This window comes from Pteropus vampyrus, unplaced genomic scaffold, assembly GCF_000151845.1.
Source record: "Pteropus vampyrus isolate Shadow unplaced genomic scaffold, Pvam_2.0 Scaffold18, whole genome shotgun sequence".
NCBI lineage: Eukaryota > Metazoa > Chordata > Mammalia > Chiroptera > Pteropodidae > Pteropus > Pteropus vampyrus.
Window position 1 is genome coordinate 11,582,234 of NW_011888799.1, and position 13,615 is coordinate 11,595,848.

Genomic DNA, 13,615 nt, shown 5'->3' on the forward strand with positions numbered 1-13,615 from the left:
CATTATAGAGTAGCTGCTGGGCTTGAAACTTGTCATCAGTTTAATTTCCTTTGATTCTCCTCCAGAGAGTTAGTCATATAGGCAGATGTTGGCTTAGCTTTAACTAGGGGAAGAGGCAACACCAGATTTCTCTGACAATAGAATAAGGCTTCTCTAAGCTCCCTGGCTGACATTCAACCGCTGAGAAGAAAAGCATTAATAAAATATTCTGAAAGTAAAATCTTTCCTCTACAAGGTAAATAATAACTACTTACATGTTGTTGTTAGGTAGCTCCATGGTCTTTTACTATTTATTTATCCAGAGTCATTCTTTATTTGCCAAGGACAAATATAAAATTCTATGTAGAAATTGCTTCCAAATAAAAATATACACAACATATATTATATTTAAATTATTTATATAAATGTAGCTGCCTAGGTAGATTGACTTTTTATTGAAAATCTTCTAAAAGTCTCTCTCTTTCTCTCTCTTTGATTTGAGTGCATTTCATGGACTCAAATCTTATATCGGTACTCCTTAATAGAATATTTTTTATCTCACGTCAGTACTATAATTTTGTTTTGATTAATTTAAAACTGTTAGCAATAGCTTCCCATTCTTATTTTGATAATATCTGTGTTAACACATGTCCATATATGTGAATATTAGTAAAGATATTAATATATGAAAATACCCACACATATAAGCATAGTTTTTCATTTTTCTATTAAAGGAAGTTTTGATATAATGATCAAAAGTCATAGACATGAAAATGAATTATATTGCTTGTTTAAGAATAAAAGGTAAGAAATTGATTTAAATATTAAATTTGATAAAAGTGTTTTGGGAATAATAGAGCATATATTACTTTCTTAGCTTAAGGAGAATATAATAACTTAAGGTAACTACTAGCAATAAAAGTTATCAATAGACTTCTGAAAATCATAGATTCATTTACTGTGTCTCGTTTTACCACTGACAAGGCATAAGTATATTGGCATAATAAAATGTTCACCTTAAAATAAAGGAGTTATCACTTACTGTTGGTTCTCAGAGCAAGGTAAAGTATCTGCTTTACCTGTAGGAAGAAGGAAAGTAAAGAGAGAAGGTTAGAGAGGTATATGTACATTACGCCTGTTTCCTGTCTTTGGCAAATACCGTTGTGCAAGGAAATCTAAGTCAACAAGGTCTGAAACAGGATTTGTCATACCAATAGTTTCAAATTTCATAGCTGGTTGTCTAACTACAGGTTTGGCTGTACATTGTAATTCTCTTCATGGCTTTTAAAAATAAATTGCTAATTCAAATTTAGCTATTGTACATTTACTCTTTGGAGCTCATATACTGTTACTATGTATCCACACTTTAGCCAATCACTACTTTGACAATTCTTAACCAAATTAACCTTTTCCTATCTGTTTAAATTAAATTTATTGGGTGACACTAGTTAATAAAATTAAATAGATTTCAAGTGTACAATTTGAAGATACATCATATGTGTATTGCGTTGTGTGTTCACCACCCAAAGTCGAATTACCTTCCATTACCATATATTTGACTCCCTTTACCCTTATCTACTTCCCTTTCCCCCACTTCCCTCTGATAACCACTAAACTGTTAACCCTGTCCATGAGTCTCTGTTTGTCTTGTTCGTTTGTTGCTTTCAGTTTTATATCGCATATATGAGTGAAATTGTATGGTTCTCAATGTTTTTCAGTCTGATTTATTTCACTTAGCATGATAATCTTATAATCCATTCACATGTTACAAATGGCAGTATTTCATCTTTTCTTATGGCTGAGTAATAGTCCATTGTATATATGTACAACTTTATCCAATCATCTATTGAAGGACATTTCCATGAAGGTTGTTTCCATGTCTTGGACACCATGAATAATGCTGCTATGAACATCAGGGTGCATATATTTTTACTGATAAATATTTTTAAATTTGGGAGTAGATACCTGGAAGAAGGATTGCTGGGTCATATGGTAATTCTGTTCTTAATTTTTGTGGAAACTCTATATTGTTTTCCATAGAGACTGTACCAATTTGCAGTCCCACCAGCAGTGTATGAGGGTTGCTTTTTCTCCGCATCCTCTCCAAAATTTGTTATTACTAGTCCTGTCGATTATAGCTATTCTAACAGATGTGAGATGGTATCTGATTGTGGTTTTGATTTGCATTTCCCTAATACTAGTGAAGTTGAGCATCTTTTCATATGTCTGTTGGCCATTTGTATGTCTTCTTGTGAGAAGTGTCTGTTCAGGTCCTCTGCCCATTTTTTAATTAGATTTTTGTTGTTGTTGTTGAGTTGTATGAGTTTTTTGTATATTTTGGATATTAGCCCTTTATCAGAGGCATTGTTTGCAAATATCTTCTCCCATTTATTTGGTTGCCTCTTTGTCTTGTTAATGGTTTCTCCTGTTGTGTAGAAGATTTTTAGTATGATATAGTCCCATTCATTTATTTTTGCTTTTACTTTCTTTGCCTTTGAGGTCAAATTCATAAAATCCTCCCCAAATTCAAGGTCCATGAGTTTAGTACCTATGTTTCTCCTACGCGATTTATTGTTTCAGGTTTTATATTTAGATCTTTGATCCATTTTGAGTTAATTTTGTTATATAGTGACAGATAGCAGTCTAGTTCCATTCTTTTGGGCTTTCCAGTTTTCCCAGCACCATTTATTGAAGAGGCTTACCTTTTTCCATTATATGTTTTTGGCTCTTTTGTCAAAAATTATTTGTCCATACATATGGGGGTTTATTTCTGAACTCTCCATTCTGTTTCATTGGTCTGTGTGTCTGTTTTTCTGCCAATATCATGCTGTTTTGATTATCATCACTTTGTAATATAATTGCAAGTCAGGCAGAGTGATAGCTCTGGCTTCGTTCTTTTTCCTCAGGATTGCTTTGGCTATGTACGGTCTTTTTTACTTCCATGAAAATCTGATGATTTTTTTTGGTTACATTTCTTTAAAAAATGCCACTTGGATTTTGATGGGGATTGCATTAAATCTGTATATCGCATTGGATAATAAGGTTATTTTAACTACGTGGATTCTTCCAGTCCATGAACACAAATTATCTTTTCATTTCTTTGTGTCTTCTTCAATTTCTTTTAATAATGTCTTATAGTTTTCAGTGTATAGGTCCTTCACATGCTTCATGAAGTTTATTCCTAGGTAGTTTATCCTTTTTGTTGCAATTGCAAAATAAATTTATTTTTCATTTTTTTTCTGAAAATTCATTGTTAGTGTATAGGAATGCTATGGATTTTTGTATGTTGATTTTGTACTCTGAAACTGTACTGTCTTTGTTTATTATTTCTAATAGGTTTTAATGGAGTCTTTAGGGTTTTCTATACAGAGTCATGTCATCTGAAAAAAGTGACAATTTGACTTCTTTCCCAATTTGAATGCCTTTTATTTCTTTCTTTTGACCAATTGTTCTAGCAAGGACTTCCAACACTATATTGAATAAGAGTGCTGATAGCAAACAGCCTTGTCTTTTTTCTGACCTTGGAGGGAAGGTTTTTAGTTTCTCACCATTAAGTATGATATTAGCTTAGGGTTTGTTCTATACGGCCTTTATCATGTTTAGATATTTTTCTTTTATACCCATTTTATTAAGCGTTTGAATCATAGATGAATGCTGTAACCAAATTATTCTCATTACGACATTCGTGTTTTCAAGATTATTTCTGTATGAATGAAGCTAAGCTTATCATTTTCTTGAACTATAGAGAATACAATATTTTCTTACAGCTATCTAAAATATTCATTAGTAAACTATTGGACCTTATTGTTTTTGAGAATAATTTCATACTTTATCTTTATAAATGCAAGGTCACTGTGCCTTTTGAACTGTAATGGTAAAAGACCCCATAACTTGGTTGTATTTCTAAGTTTTAAATTCTCCCAGTATTAAAATTTATTTTCTAGTTGTATGGAATTCAGCATAACATTGAGCTACATTACATAGTAAATTATCATCATTTAATTCTGTTCATCTATAGAAGGCTTTATGTAATCCTTGCAGGCTCATTTTCATACCTCAAAAATAAAGAAAGGTGAGACATAAGAAGAGATGAAATACTGTCATTTGCAACAACATGGATGGAACTCGAGATAATCATGCTAAGTGAAATAAGCCAGCCAGAAAAAGTCGAAAATTACATGATATCACCTATATGTGGGATATAAACCCTCATGGACGTGGACAATAGACTAGTGGTTACCAGAGGGTAGGGAGAGGGGGGAGGGCAGATATAAATGAGGTAAAAAGGATCAAAAATGTGGTGACAGAAAGAAATCTAACTATGGGAGGTGAACACACAATGTAAATATATATATGCCTTACTGTTAAAATGTACAGCTGAAATTTATTGAATTTCATTAACCAACGTCACCATAAAAATAAATTAATTAAAAAAAAACCCTGCTAAACATAAATAAATAAAATAAAATAAAATAAAAGGGGATGGACTACCAATATCAAGTTCTCTTTACCTCTAAAAAGTAATGATTTTAAATACTGAGTTTGTATAAATGAAGGGTTATAAATTAATAAATCACAATTAGTACATACATAGCACTAGCAGGCATTTCTGGGTACTCATGTTAGCATGTATATTGCACTATGTGGTGCACAATTCAAATAATTACTAGGGCAAAAATGTGCTAAAACAGATCAGTGCCTATGATGTGATATCAACAGAATATCATTTAATGATAGTTAATTAATAAGTTAAATAGTTGAATATTACTCTAAATGTTCTTTATGATAGTTTAAAACTCAGGATAGATTTTACCATAAAATTTTAAAAAGAGTGCTAACCATTCAGCTGCCATGTCTCCAGTTAATCCCTAAAATGTATTTTACCCCATGATATGTGATATGTGACTTCTCAATACGCTGAATTAACCGCTAGGATAAAATCACCTTGGAATCATCACCTATGCAACCATTTTTTCTATCGGAGGATGTGTTTCATGGGCAAAAGCAGATCCAGAAATGCCCACAGCTCATGCTACTCTCTATTTAATGATATAATACTCTTAAGAGCTTGAGATTCATGATATGATGGGCACAAATTAAATTTCTGTACCAAGGTATATTGGGAAATTATTTTTCTGTCCACAAGTTCTTACCTCTATAAATGGTAATAATATTATTTTATTTGTGATAAAATGGGGTAATATATATAAGTTGCCTAGCATGTAATAAGAATTTCTAAAGTGTTAGTTCTCTCCTATTTTATACACTTGTTTTCCTTTGTTTCTAGAAAAATTTGTCTCATACACTTGTAAGCTATGGGATAGCACTTGAATTTTATGAGAGATGGTATGACTAAGTATGAGAAATTACCATAAGAGAAGCGGATAGAAAAGTGTATAAAAGAGGAAAATATCTTTTTTGACTTATTATTACCACTTAGTATATGTTCTCTAATTTTATATCCACAGTTATGACTAAATGATCATTATGTGCACCATAATGCTCAATGCTCTAGATCAAAGTTTTAAAATCTGAGCACTGAATCATCAGTAAAAAAAATAAACTCTTAGGAATTAAGGCATCTAAGGTCAATACCCAAATGAGGTCATAAATTCTGACAAATGAAAATGAATTTGATCTTCCCTCTGTAAATTTTGACATGTGTGATGGAACTGTGCCCGAATATCTGGGTATGAATATAGCTATCACTAGAATTAGTTTTGCAACACTTGGTTAAGTATGTGGAAATTAATATTATGCACTCTATTATCTTTAAATATCTAGGATAATTATAATTGCGTACACAAATTATGAGTAGAGATTAAAATCCTTATTGTTGTTGAAAACAATGAAGAAGGAAGATAAATCTTTTGCTACTTGAGGAGCAAGTTTACAAGTTGAGACTCTTTTAAATAGTTAAAAGATGAGTGGCATAATTTTAATGATGATATATTTTATCTTTGACAAATAAACAGAGTAGTATTTGCTCATAAAGAAAGCAAGAAAAATTAGAAATTATGGATAAATAATTTGAAATTTAACTTCTTGGTGATGTTTTTCTATGAATCTTGGCAATATTTTTTCAATAAACTTGACTGTATCTATATGGTCAATTAGTACAGGTGTTTGTATTAATGCTGTTCTCTCTAAGGCCATGGTAAATTTATTAATGCAGTCTTTGATTAATGTTACCTAACAGGAAATGTTGAGTATACTTGACCATGAAAAAGTATTGTATCTTAGAAGTGATGAGAACATTTTACAGTTAAATATGGTTACTTTCTGTTCTCATTCATCTTTCCTTCCTTATTGAACATTTCAAGATATATTTATCACTAAAAAGTTGATTTTTTGCTTTTAACTTTGTTTTTGTAGTATGAGTTTAACTCCTGGCTAGTTTAATTTTATAAATTGAAATTTTTGTAGTTAACAGTAGTATCTTTTGTGTATTCTCATGTGCTCAATTCTTTATCAATGCTCAAAGTAGCTGTTCTATTCATTCAAATGGAGATAACTTTTTCTTTGAGTTATCTACCATATTAATGACAAAAGATGGTATGGTAAATAATCTTCTCTTTTATTTTCAGTAAAAGTCACAATGCTATTTCCTTTATCTTTTAAAAGGATGAAAAACTAATATTTAAATTGATACATATTATTAATTTACTTCATTTGGTAATTTTCTGTCAGAAGAACTAATAAACTATAAGCAGTCTTTTAGAATATACTTTAACATGAACTTCTACATCAGCTTTTTCCTGGTAGGAAGGGGGAAACTGTTGGGTCTCTATTGAAATCATATTAGAAGAGTAAATTCACTTTTGAAACGTTGACAGTGTTTTGCCATTGAGTTTTCTTACACTAGACCATATTATGTCTTTCCAATTATTTAATTCTATTGAAGTATTTAGATCCTTCAAGAGTATATAAAATTTTTCCTCAAGTAAGCTTTGAATGTTTCTGGCTTAATTTATTCCCATGTTTTATCTTTTTAGTTGTTGTAAATGGCACTCTTTCTTTCCATTTGCCATTCTAAAAACTTACAATGGCAGGCACATTCGGTCTGTCTTTGTAACCTAAAAAATGAACTATGTTGAAATAAAAAAGATAGTAAATATATATATCTCTACCAAAATTACAGAATATGAATAAGCTTTCCCCTAAAAACGATCTATGATTTATCTTGCTTTTTTGCTTGTGACTCCCAACTATTAAATAATCATGATAGTTGTATTGGTTTCCTATGACTGCTATAGTAAATCACCATAGATTTTTTGGCTAAAAAACAACAGAAATTTATTCCCTCATAGTTATGGAGGCCAGAAGTTCATAATCAGTATCACTGTGCTAACATCAAGATGTCAGCAGGGTTATACTTTTTTCAAAGACTCTATGGGAGAATTTATTCCTTGACTCTTCCAGCTTTTGGTGGCTGCCAATCTTCATTGATTTGTGGCTGCATTACTCCAATGTCTGCCTCCTTGGGAATACACAAGAGATAACTTGCCTCCTCCCCTTCTATCTGTAATCTTTCTCTCTCTGTTTTATAAGAACATTTGTGAAAACAATTAGGACTCACCCAGATAATCTGGGGTAATTTCCGCATCTCAAGATCCTTAGCTTAGTCACATCTGCAAAGACTCTTCTTGTTTTCAAATAAGATAACGATTAAAGGTTGCAGGGATTAGAACATGGATATCTTTGGGGAAGGGGGGCGGAGGGAGGAATGTCATTTTAGCTTATACAATAGTCAATACCAGACTTATCCTATTAAAGTCTAGGTGATATCTGACTTCACCTTTCCTGCCATCTGAGCAGTTGAAGGAAAAATTAATTATAGGCTTGTTGTGATAGTTTAATACATTGCCAGAGAAAATTTTCAGGATCATATCTTCAGTTGTTCAGATGTTATAAGTGTGATCTGAACAAACCCATTGGAGTTCTGAACTATAGATCAGTATACCTCTTCACTATCTCAGGAGCACTAGTAACTAGTACAAAACAGTACAATCTAAATTTGAACAAACTTATACTTTGTATAGTTAGACAATGTAAATATATTGGAAAATATCTGTGCAAGGAGAGCAGCAAGATTTAATAAATTTTAATGAACTCTATAAAAGTGGTCAGAGTAGTCAAAAGTTTGAAACTGGTATAGAAAAATAATAAATTCCAAGGTATAATAATGAAAGAAAATCGATAAAATTTAACGGCAATGCCTCTTAGTTAGATCAAGAAAATAAAACCTAATTATTGTAAAGTCCTTTATGTTCATCATTAATATGTAAAACAAATTCTCTTCTGAGCAAGAGAAAAGAATATATCTAAAGACTAAAATCTCAGTGTCACCCTGGAATCCAGATGGCTTGCTTAATCCCTGGTATAAATTATATTAGAAACTGAATCATTACAATCTTCAAACAAATAAGAACATTTTTAATCCCATAGACAACTCCAATGAAAACAAAAGATACTGGTTTTATTTGTACCAACTCAGCTAAGACTAGAATTTTAGAGCAAAAAAGTGACTTAAACTCTGTAGGACAAAGATATTTGAATCAGAAGTCTCAGGAGGATCACAAAAGACACAGAGCTGCCCATGAGCCAGGCCTTATATCTGTCAAGTGGCCAACTTATATGGAGCTCCTTTTGTTTTTCTGTTTTTCTTGGGGGATGTGGGTGGATAGGTGAAGAAAAATTCGTCTTTTATGCTAGCAAAAACTAACATGCTTCTTGTTAGAAGTAATATGTTCCCAGTTCTTCAAGTATCAAGGAATAGGAAAGGTTCTTTAGTTATTAATAAATCCATGAGAAACGTATTCCATATGTTCTCAAGTGGGGAAAATTTGCCACATGTTAAAGTATTGCCAAATTTCCTGTTGGTTATTAACCGTAACAGCTAGTTACCGAAAATCTATGCTTCCAGGAAAAAAAATACATGAAAATATCCTAATAGATTTAAGTATATCTCTAAAGACAAAATTCTTAGTCTAAAAGTTCTGAGTATGAAATTTCAGATTCTGTTTCTCCACAAAAAATTAGTATGTAAATATGCTTTAAAAAGTGGGAAGAATTGCCATGCCATGTCGTTACCTCTTTCTTTTTCCTTTTTAGGGTATGTGTAGTTTGAATATTTGCTTTCAGTAGGGTATATGGAACTTAAGATTGGTTTTCAGTGGATAGGGTATAGAATGTGAAGTAGTATTAAATGATAAGTTCTTTTTTGTTCACAAATACATTAAAAATTCTGTCATGAGATTAACATGCAATATTAGTTACAGAAAAATTAGCAGGAACAGGAAAACATTGTTGCTATAGAGGACTACTTGCAAAGATTTTTTTTTCTGTTTTATCAACCAGACACTATTATTATATTAAGAAAAAAACCATCACAAGAAACCTTATACACACTAACTTTATTGTCATGAGAGTTGTACTTGTAAATAAGAATATTCGATAAAAACGTAACTGGATATATGTCACTTAACACATCTTAATTACTAATGACTATTTTCTCTTAAAAAATCAGATGAAAATAGCCATTATTATATTGAAAATATTGACCAATTTCTTGAGTCATTTCATATGATTTGAAAAAATTTTAACCAATCATACTGCAAGTCCTTAAGTATTAGGTGTGGTGTAATGTAAATGAGGATAGAACATTTTTTTAGACAGTCAACCTTGGTGAAACAAGCTGCCATTTCTTTACTGACAGCAGTTGTGAAAGTCTAAACTGTTTCCTCAGCCAAGACTATTTTCTTTAAAGCTCTTTAATTCCTTTGAATTTTTTATCTCCATGTTTTCTTTTTGCTCAATAAGCCGCAAATCAAATTTCACCTCCTAGTTCCTCAGCTATGTTGCTTCTACTTCACCTCCCTATTGCATTAATTTTGAATTTTTGTTGGGACTATTATAAGAATGATTAATGCTTCAAAAAAAAATTGATTATCTGTATATAAATACACACACATATATGTTATTAGAACACTTGTTTTTTAAAATAATATAATTATGTTCTTTTAATTAATATGGTAGAAATCCAGTGACATAATTATTGCTAATAATTTTCTGGGTGTCAAGCTACTAAAATTTCTCTAGATCTAATTAGGAAAATGCTCTTAATGTCTCACAAATAAGGACATGTTGCAAATAGAAACTAGGTAATCATTTATTTCTAACATAGTAACTCTTCTTTACCTTAGAAGGTGCTGAGGAAGACAGAGATAAGCAAAATAAATGACAAGAGGGGGCTTATTTGTGTAAAAGAAGAAGAAGCGAGTAAAGGGAGAGAGGAAAATAGCTTTTTTATCCTCTATCGTCTTCACTAGTATGTACAAGTTTCCTACTGGTGAGTGCATACTTCTTTTAATAAAAATTCATAGGATATAATGATCAAATATTTTACAAAGACTTTCATGATTACATATTTCTAATTTTATAGTAAACTTCTTTTATAATGAGATTTCAATAGTACTTAGAAAAGCAAAGTGGGTCTCTACAATATCTGACACATTAACTTACTGATACTTGACATTCTTTATGTTTGAAATTCCCTTAAAAAAGAGCAAAGCTATTCATTATCCTATTGAGAGTAGACTAATGTAGCATGGATGGCCAAGATGCATTGAGAGGTGAATAGGTCAAACTTTTGGATTTAAATCTATGCTTGTCCCTTGATTTTGACCAGATAAGTCACTAACCTATCAATAGTATTACTAATTTCACAGGTTGTTATTACAGTAAGAAAAAGATATTTTAAAGCAGGTGTTTCATAAAAATATAATTTCAAATCAGAAAATGTAGACATCTCTGCGAGAAATTATCTGTAATTTTTACTTTGATAGAATAGTTTCTTGCTGTGCAAACCAAAAAAAAAAAAAAGGGAAGAATCAATGACATACCCTACAGAGAGTAATCTTTTGTCTAGAGAGAATTTCTTTATTCATACTAAAATAATATGGAATCCAGACATGAGAGCATTTGCTCTTTCTGCTCCTTCTGCCTGATAAAACCTGCATGTATTCTCATCTTATCTTTCTTTGATGCAATTAAATCCTAGTCATTCTACTTGGAATCGTAGGTTAGGATAGAGAGCTGTGGACTGCAAAGAGTAAGAGTTCCCAGGGGCTCCACTGATGTTATTTAAAACGCTGGGCTGACTCCACATATGACAAACCTAAAGCTAACATCATACTCAATGGGGAAAAGCAAAAAGCATTTTCCTTAAGATCAGGAACAAGACAAGGATGCCCACTTTCACCACTCCTCTTCAATATTGTATTGGAAGACTTAGCCACAGAAATAAGACAAGAAAGAGAAATAAAAGGTATCTGAATTGGAAAGCAAGAAGTAAAACTCTTGTTATTTGCAGATGACATGATACTATATATAGAGAACCCTAAGATTTCACCAAAAAAAAACTGTTAAAATTGATCAATGAATCCAATAAAGTAGCAGGATATAAAATTAATTTTCAGAAGCCAGTGGCATTTTTATATACCAATGATGATCTTTCGAGAAGAGAAATTAAGAAAACAATCCCATTTTCAATTGCATCAAAAATAATAAAATATCTGGGAATCAAATTAGCTAAGGAGGTAAAAGACTTGTTCTCAGAAAATTATGAAAAAATTTTTTCTCTGAAAAAAGAAATTGAAGAATATACAAATAAATGGAAGCATATATCGTGCTCGTGGGTAGGAAGAATCAACATCATTAAAATGGCCATACTACCCAAAGCAATCTACAGATTCAGTGCAATCCCTATCAAAATATCAAAGACATTTTTCAGAGAGCTAGAACAAATAATCCTAAAATTTATATGGAACCATAAAAAACCCCGAATAGCCATGGCAATCTTGAGAAAGAAGAGCAAAGTTAGAGGTATCACACTACCTATTGTCGAACTATACTGCAAGTCTACAGTAATTAAAACAGCATGGTACTGGCATAAAAACAGGCACATTGATCAATAGAACAGAATAAAAAGCCCAGAAATAAAGCCACACCTATACGCTCACTTAATATATGACAAAGGAGGCAAGAATATTAAAGTCTCTTCAATAAATGGTCCTGAGAAAATTGGAAGATAGATACAAAAAAAAAAAAAAGAAAGAAAAGAAAAGAAAAGAACCTGGACCACATTTTCACACTGTATATAAGAATAGACTCAAAATGGATTAAAGACTTAAATGTAAGACCTGAAACTATAAAAATTCTAGAAGAAAACATAGGCAGTAATCTCTCTGATATTGCTACTAGCAATTTATTTTCAGACATATCTCTTCAAGCAAGGGAAAAAAAGATAAAATAAACAAATAGGACTACATCAAACAAAAAAGTTTTTGCACAGCAAAAGAAATCATCAAGAGAACAAAAAGACAACCAACTGAATGGGAGAAGATATCAGCTTATGATACATCTGATAAGAGGTTAATATCCAAAATCTATAAAGAACTCATACAACTCAGCAACAAAAAACAAACAATCCAGTTAAAAATGAGCAGAAGACCTGAACAGATATTTCTCCAAAAAGGAAATACAGATGGCCAATAGACATATAAAAAGATACTGAAGGTAACTAATCATCAGAGAAATGCAAATTAAAACCACAATGAGATATCACCTGACTCCTGTCAGAATGGCTATCATCAATAAATCAAAGAACAACAAGTTTTGGTGAGGATGTGGAGAAAAAAGAACCCTCATACACTGCTGATGAGATTGCAAATGGGTACAGTTGTAATGGCCTGCTGAAATGTGAAAGGGTTAAAGAATAATTAAAACCTGAAACTGGACAAAGGAAGTCTATAACTTAGGCCTAGTTTCTGGAACCCCTAACTACATTCTGTTAATCATGAAACTTGTAACAATGAGCTCATACGCTAACTGCCAATTTTAGCCTGTGTAACCCTGCTTGCTTGCGTGGCATGAAAAATAATCAATTGTATATAAGCTGAGAATTACTGTTTGGCCATCGCCCATGGGAACACTGGCTATTGACCATGGGAACATAGGCAATCACCCATAGGAACATAACATTCTAACACAAGCTTTCTGCTTCTGTACTTCCCGCTTGCACACCTGACCAGTGGGTTGACAGGTAGTGAATAGGAGAAAGATGGACCTTTGTGTTTAAGACAGAATGAGGAATGGGATTTGGGGCTTAAAAACCTTGTATCTTGGCATTTCGAGGCTGCTCCTTTGCAAGGACAGCTGCCGGCTAATAAACTGTCTCCTGGTTAAGAGCACTCAAGTTGGGTCTGGTTATTCTGGACACAACACAGTCACTATGGAAAACAACCTGGAGGTTTCTCCAAAAATTAAAAATGGATATACCTTTTGACCCAGCAATTGCACTTCTGGGTATTTATCCAAAGAAAACCAAAACAATAATTTGTAAAGATTTATGCACCCCTATATTCATGGCAGCACAATTTACAATAGCCAAAATATGGAAGCAATGTAAATGCCCATCAACAGATGATTGGATAAAGAAGTCATGGTTCATATACAATGGAATATTACTCAGCCATTTAAAAAAATGAAATCCTACCATTTGCGATGACTTAGAGGATGGACTTAGAGGTTATTATGCTGAGTGAAATAAGTTAGACAGAGAAAGATAAATACC

General features: G+C 32.0%; 1 protein-coding gene across 1 annotated transcript in view; it reads right to left on the reverse strand.

Annotated features, from left to right (window-relative positions):
• The window catches only part of LOC105288533 (cysteine-rich secretory protein 3-like), a 35,847-nt gene that overhangs the window by 20,148 nt on the left and 2,084 nt on the right, over positions 1–13,615 (reverse strand). Inside the window, exon 2 of the mRNA XM_011354807.2 lies at positions 1,022–1,058. The gene's annotated coding sequence lies outside the window, so the exon portion shown is untranslated. The remainder of the gene's footprint in view (positions 1–1,021; positions 1,059–13,615) is intronic.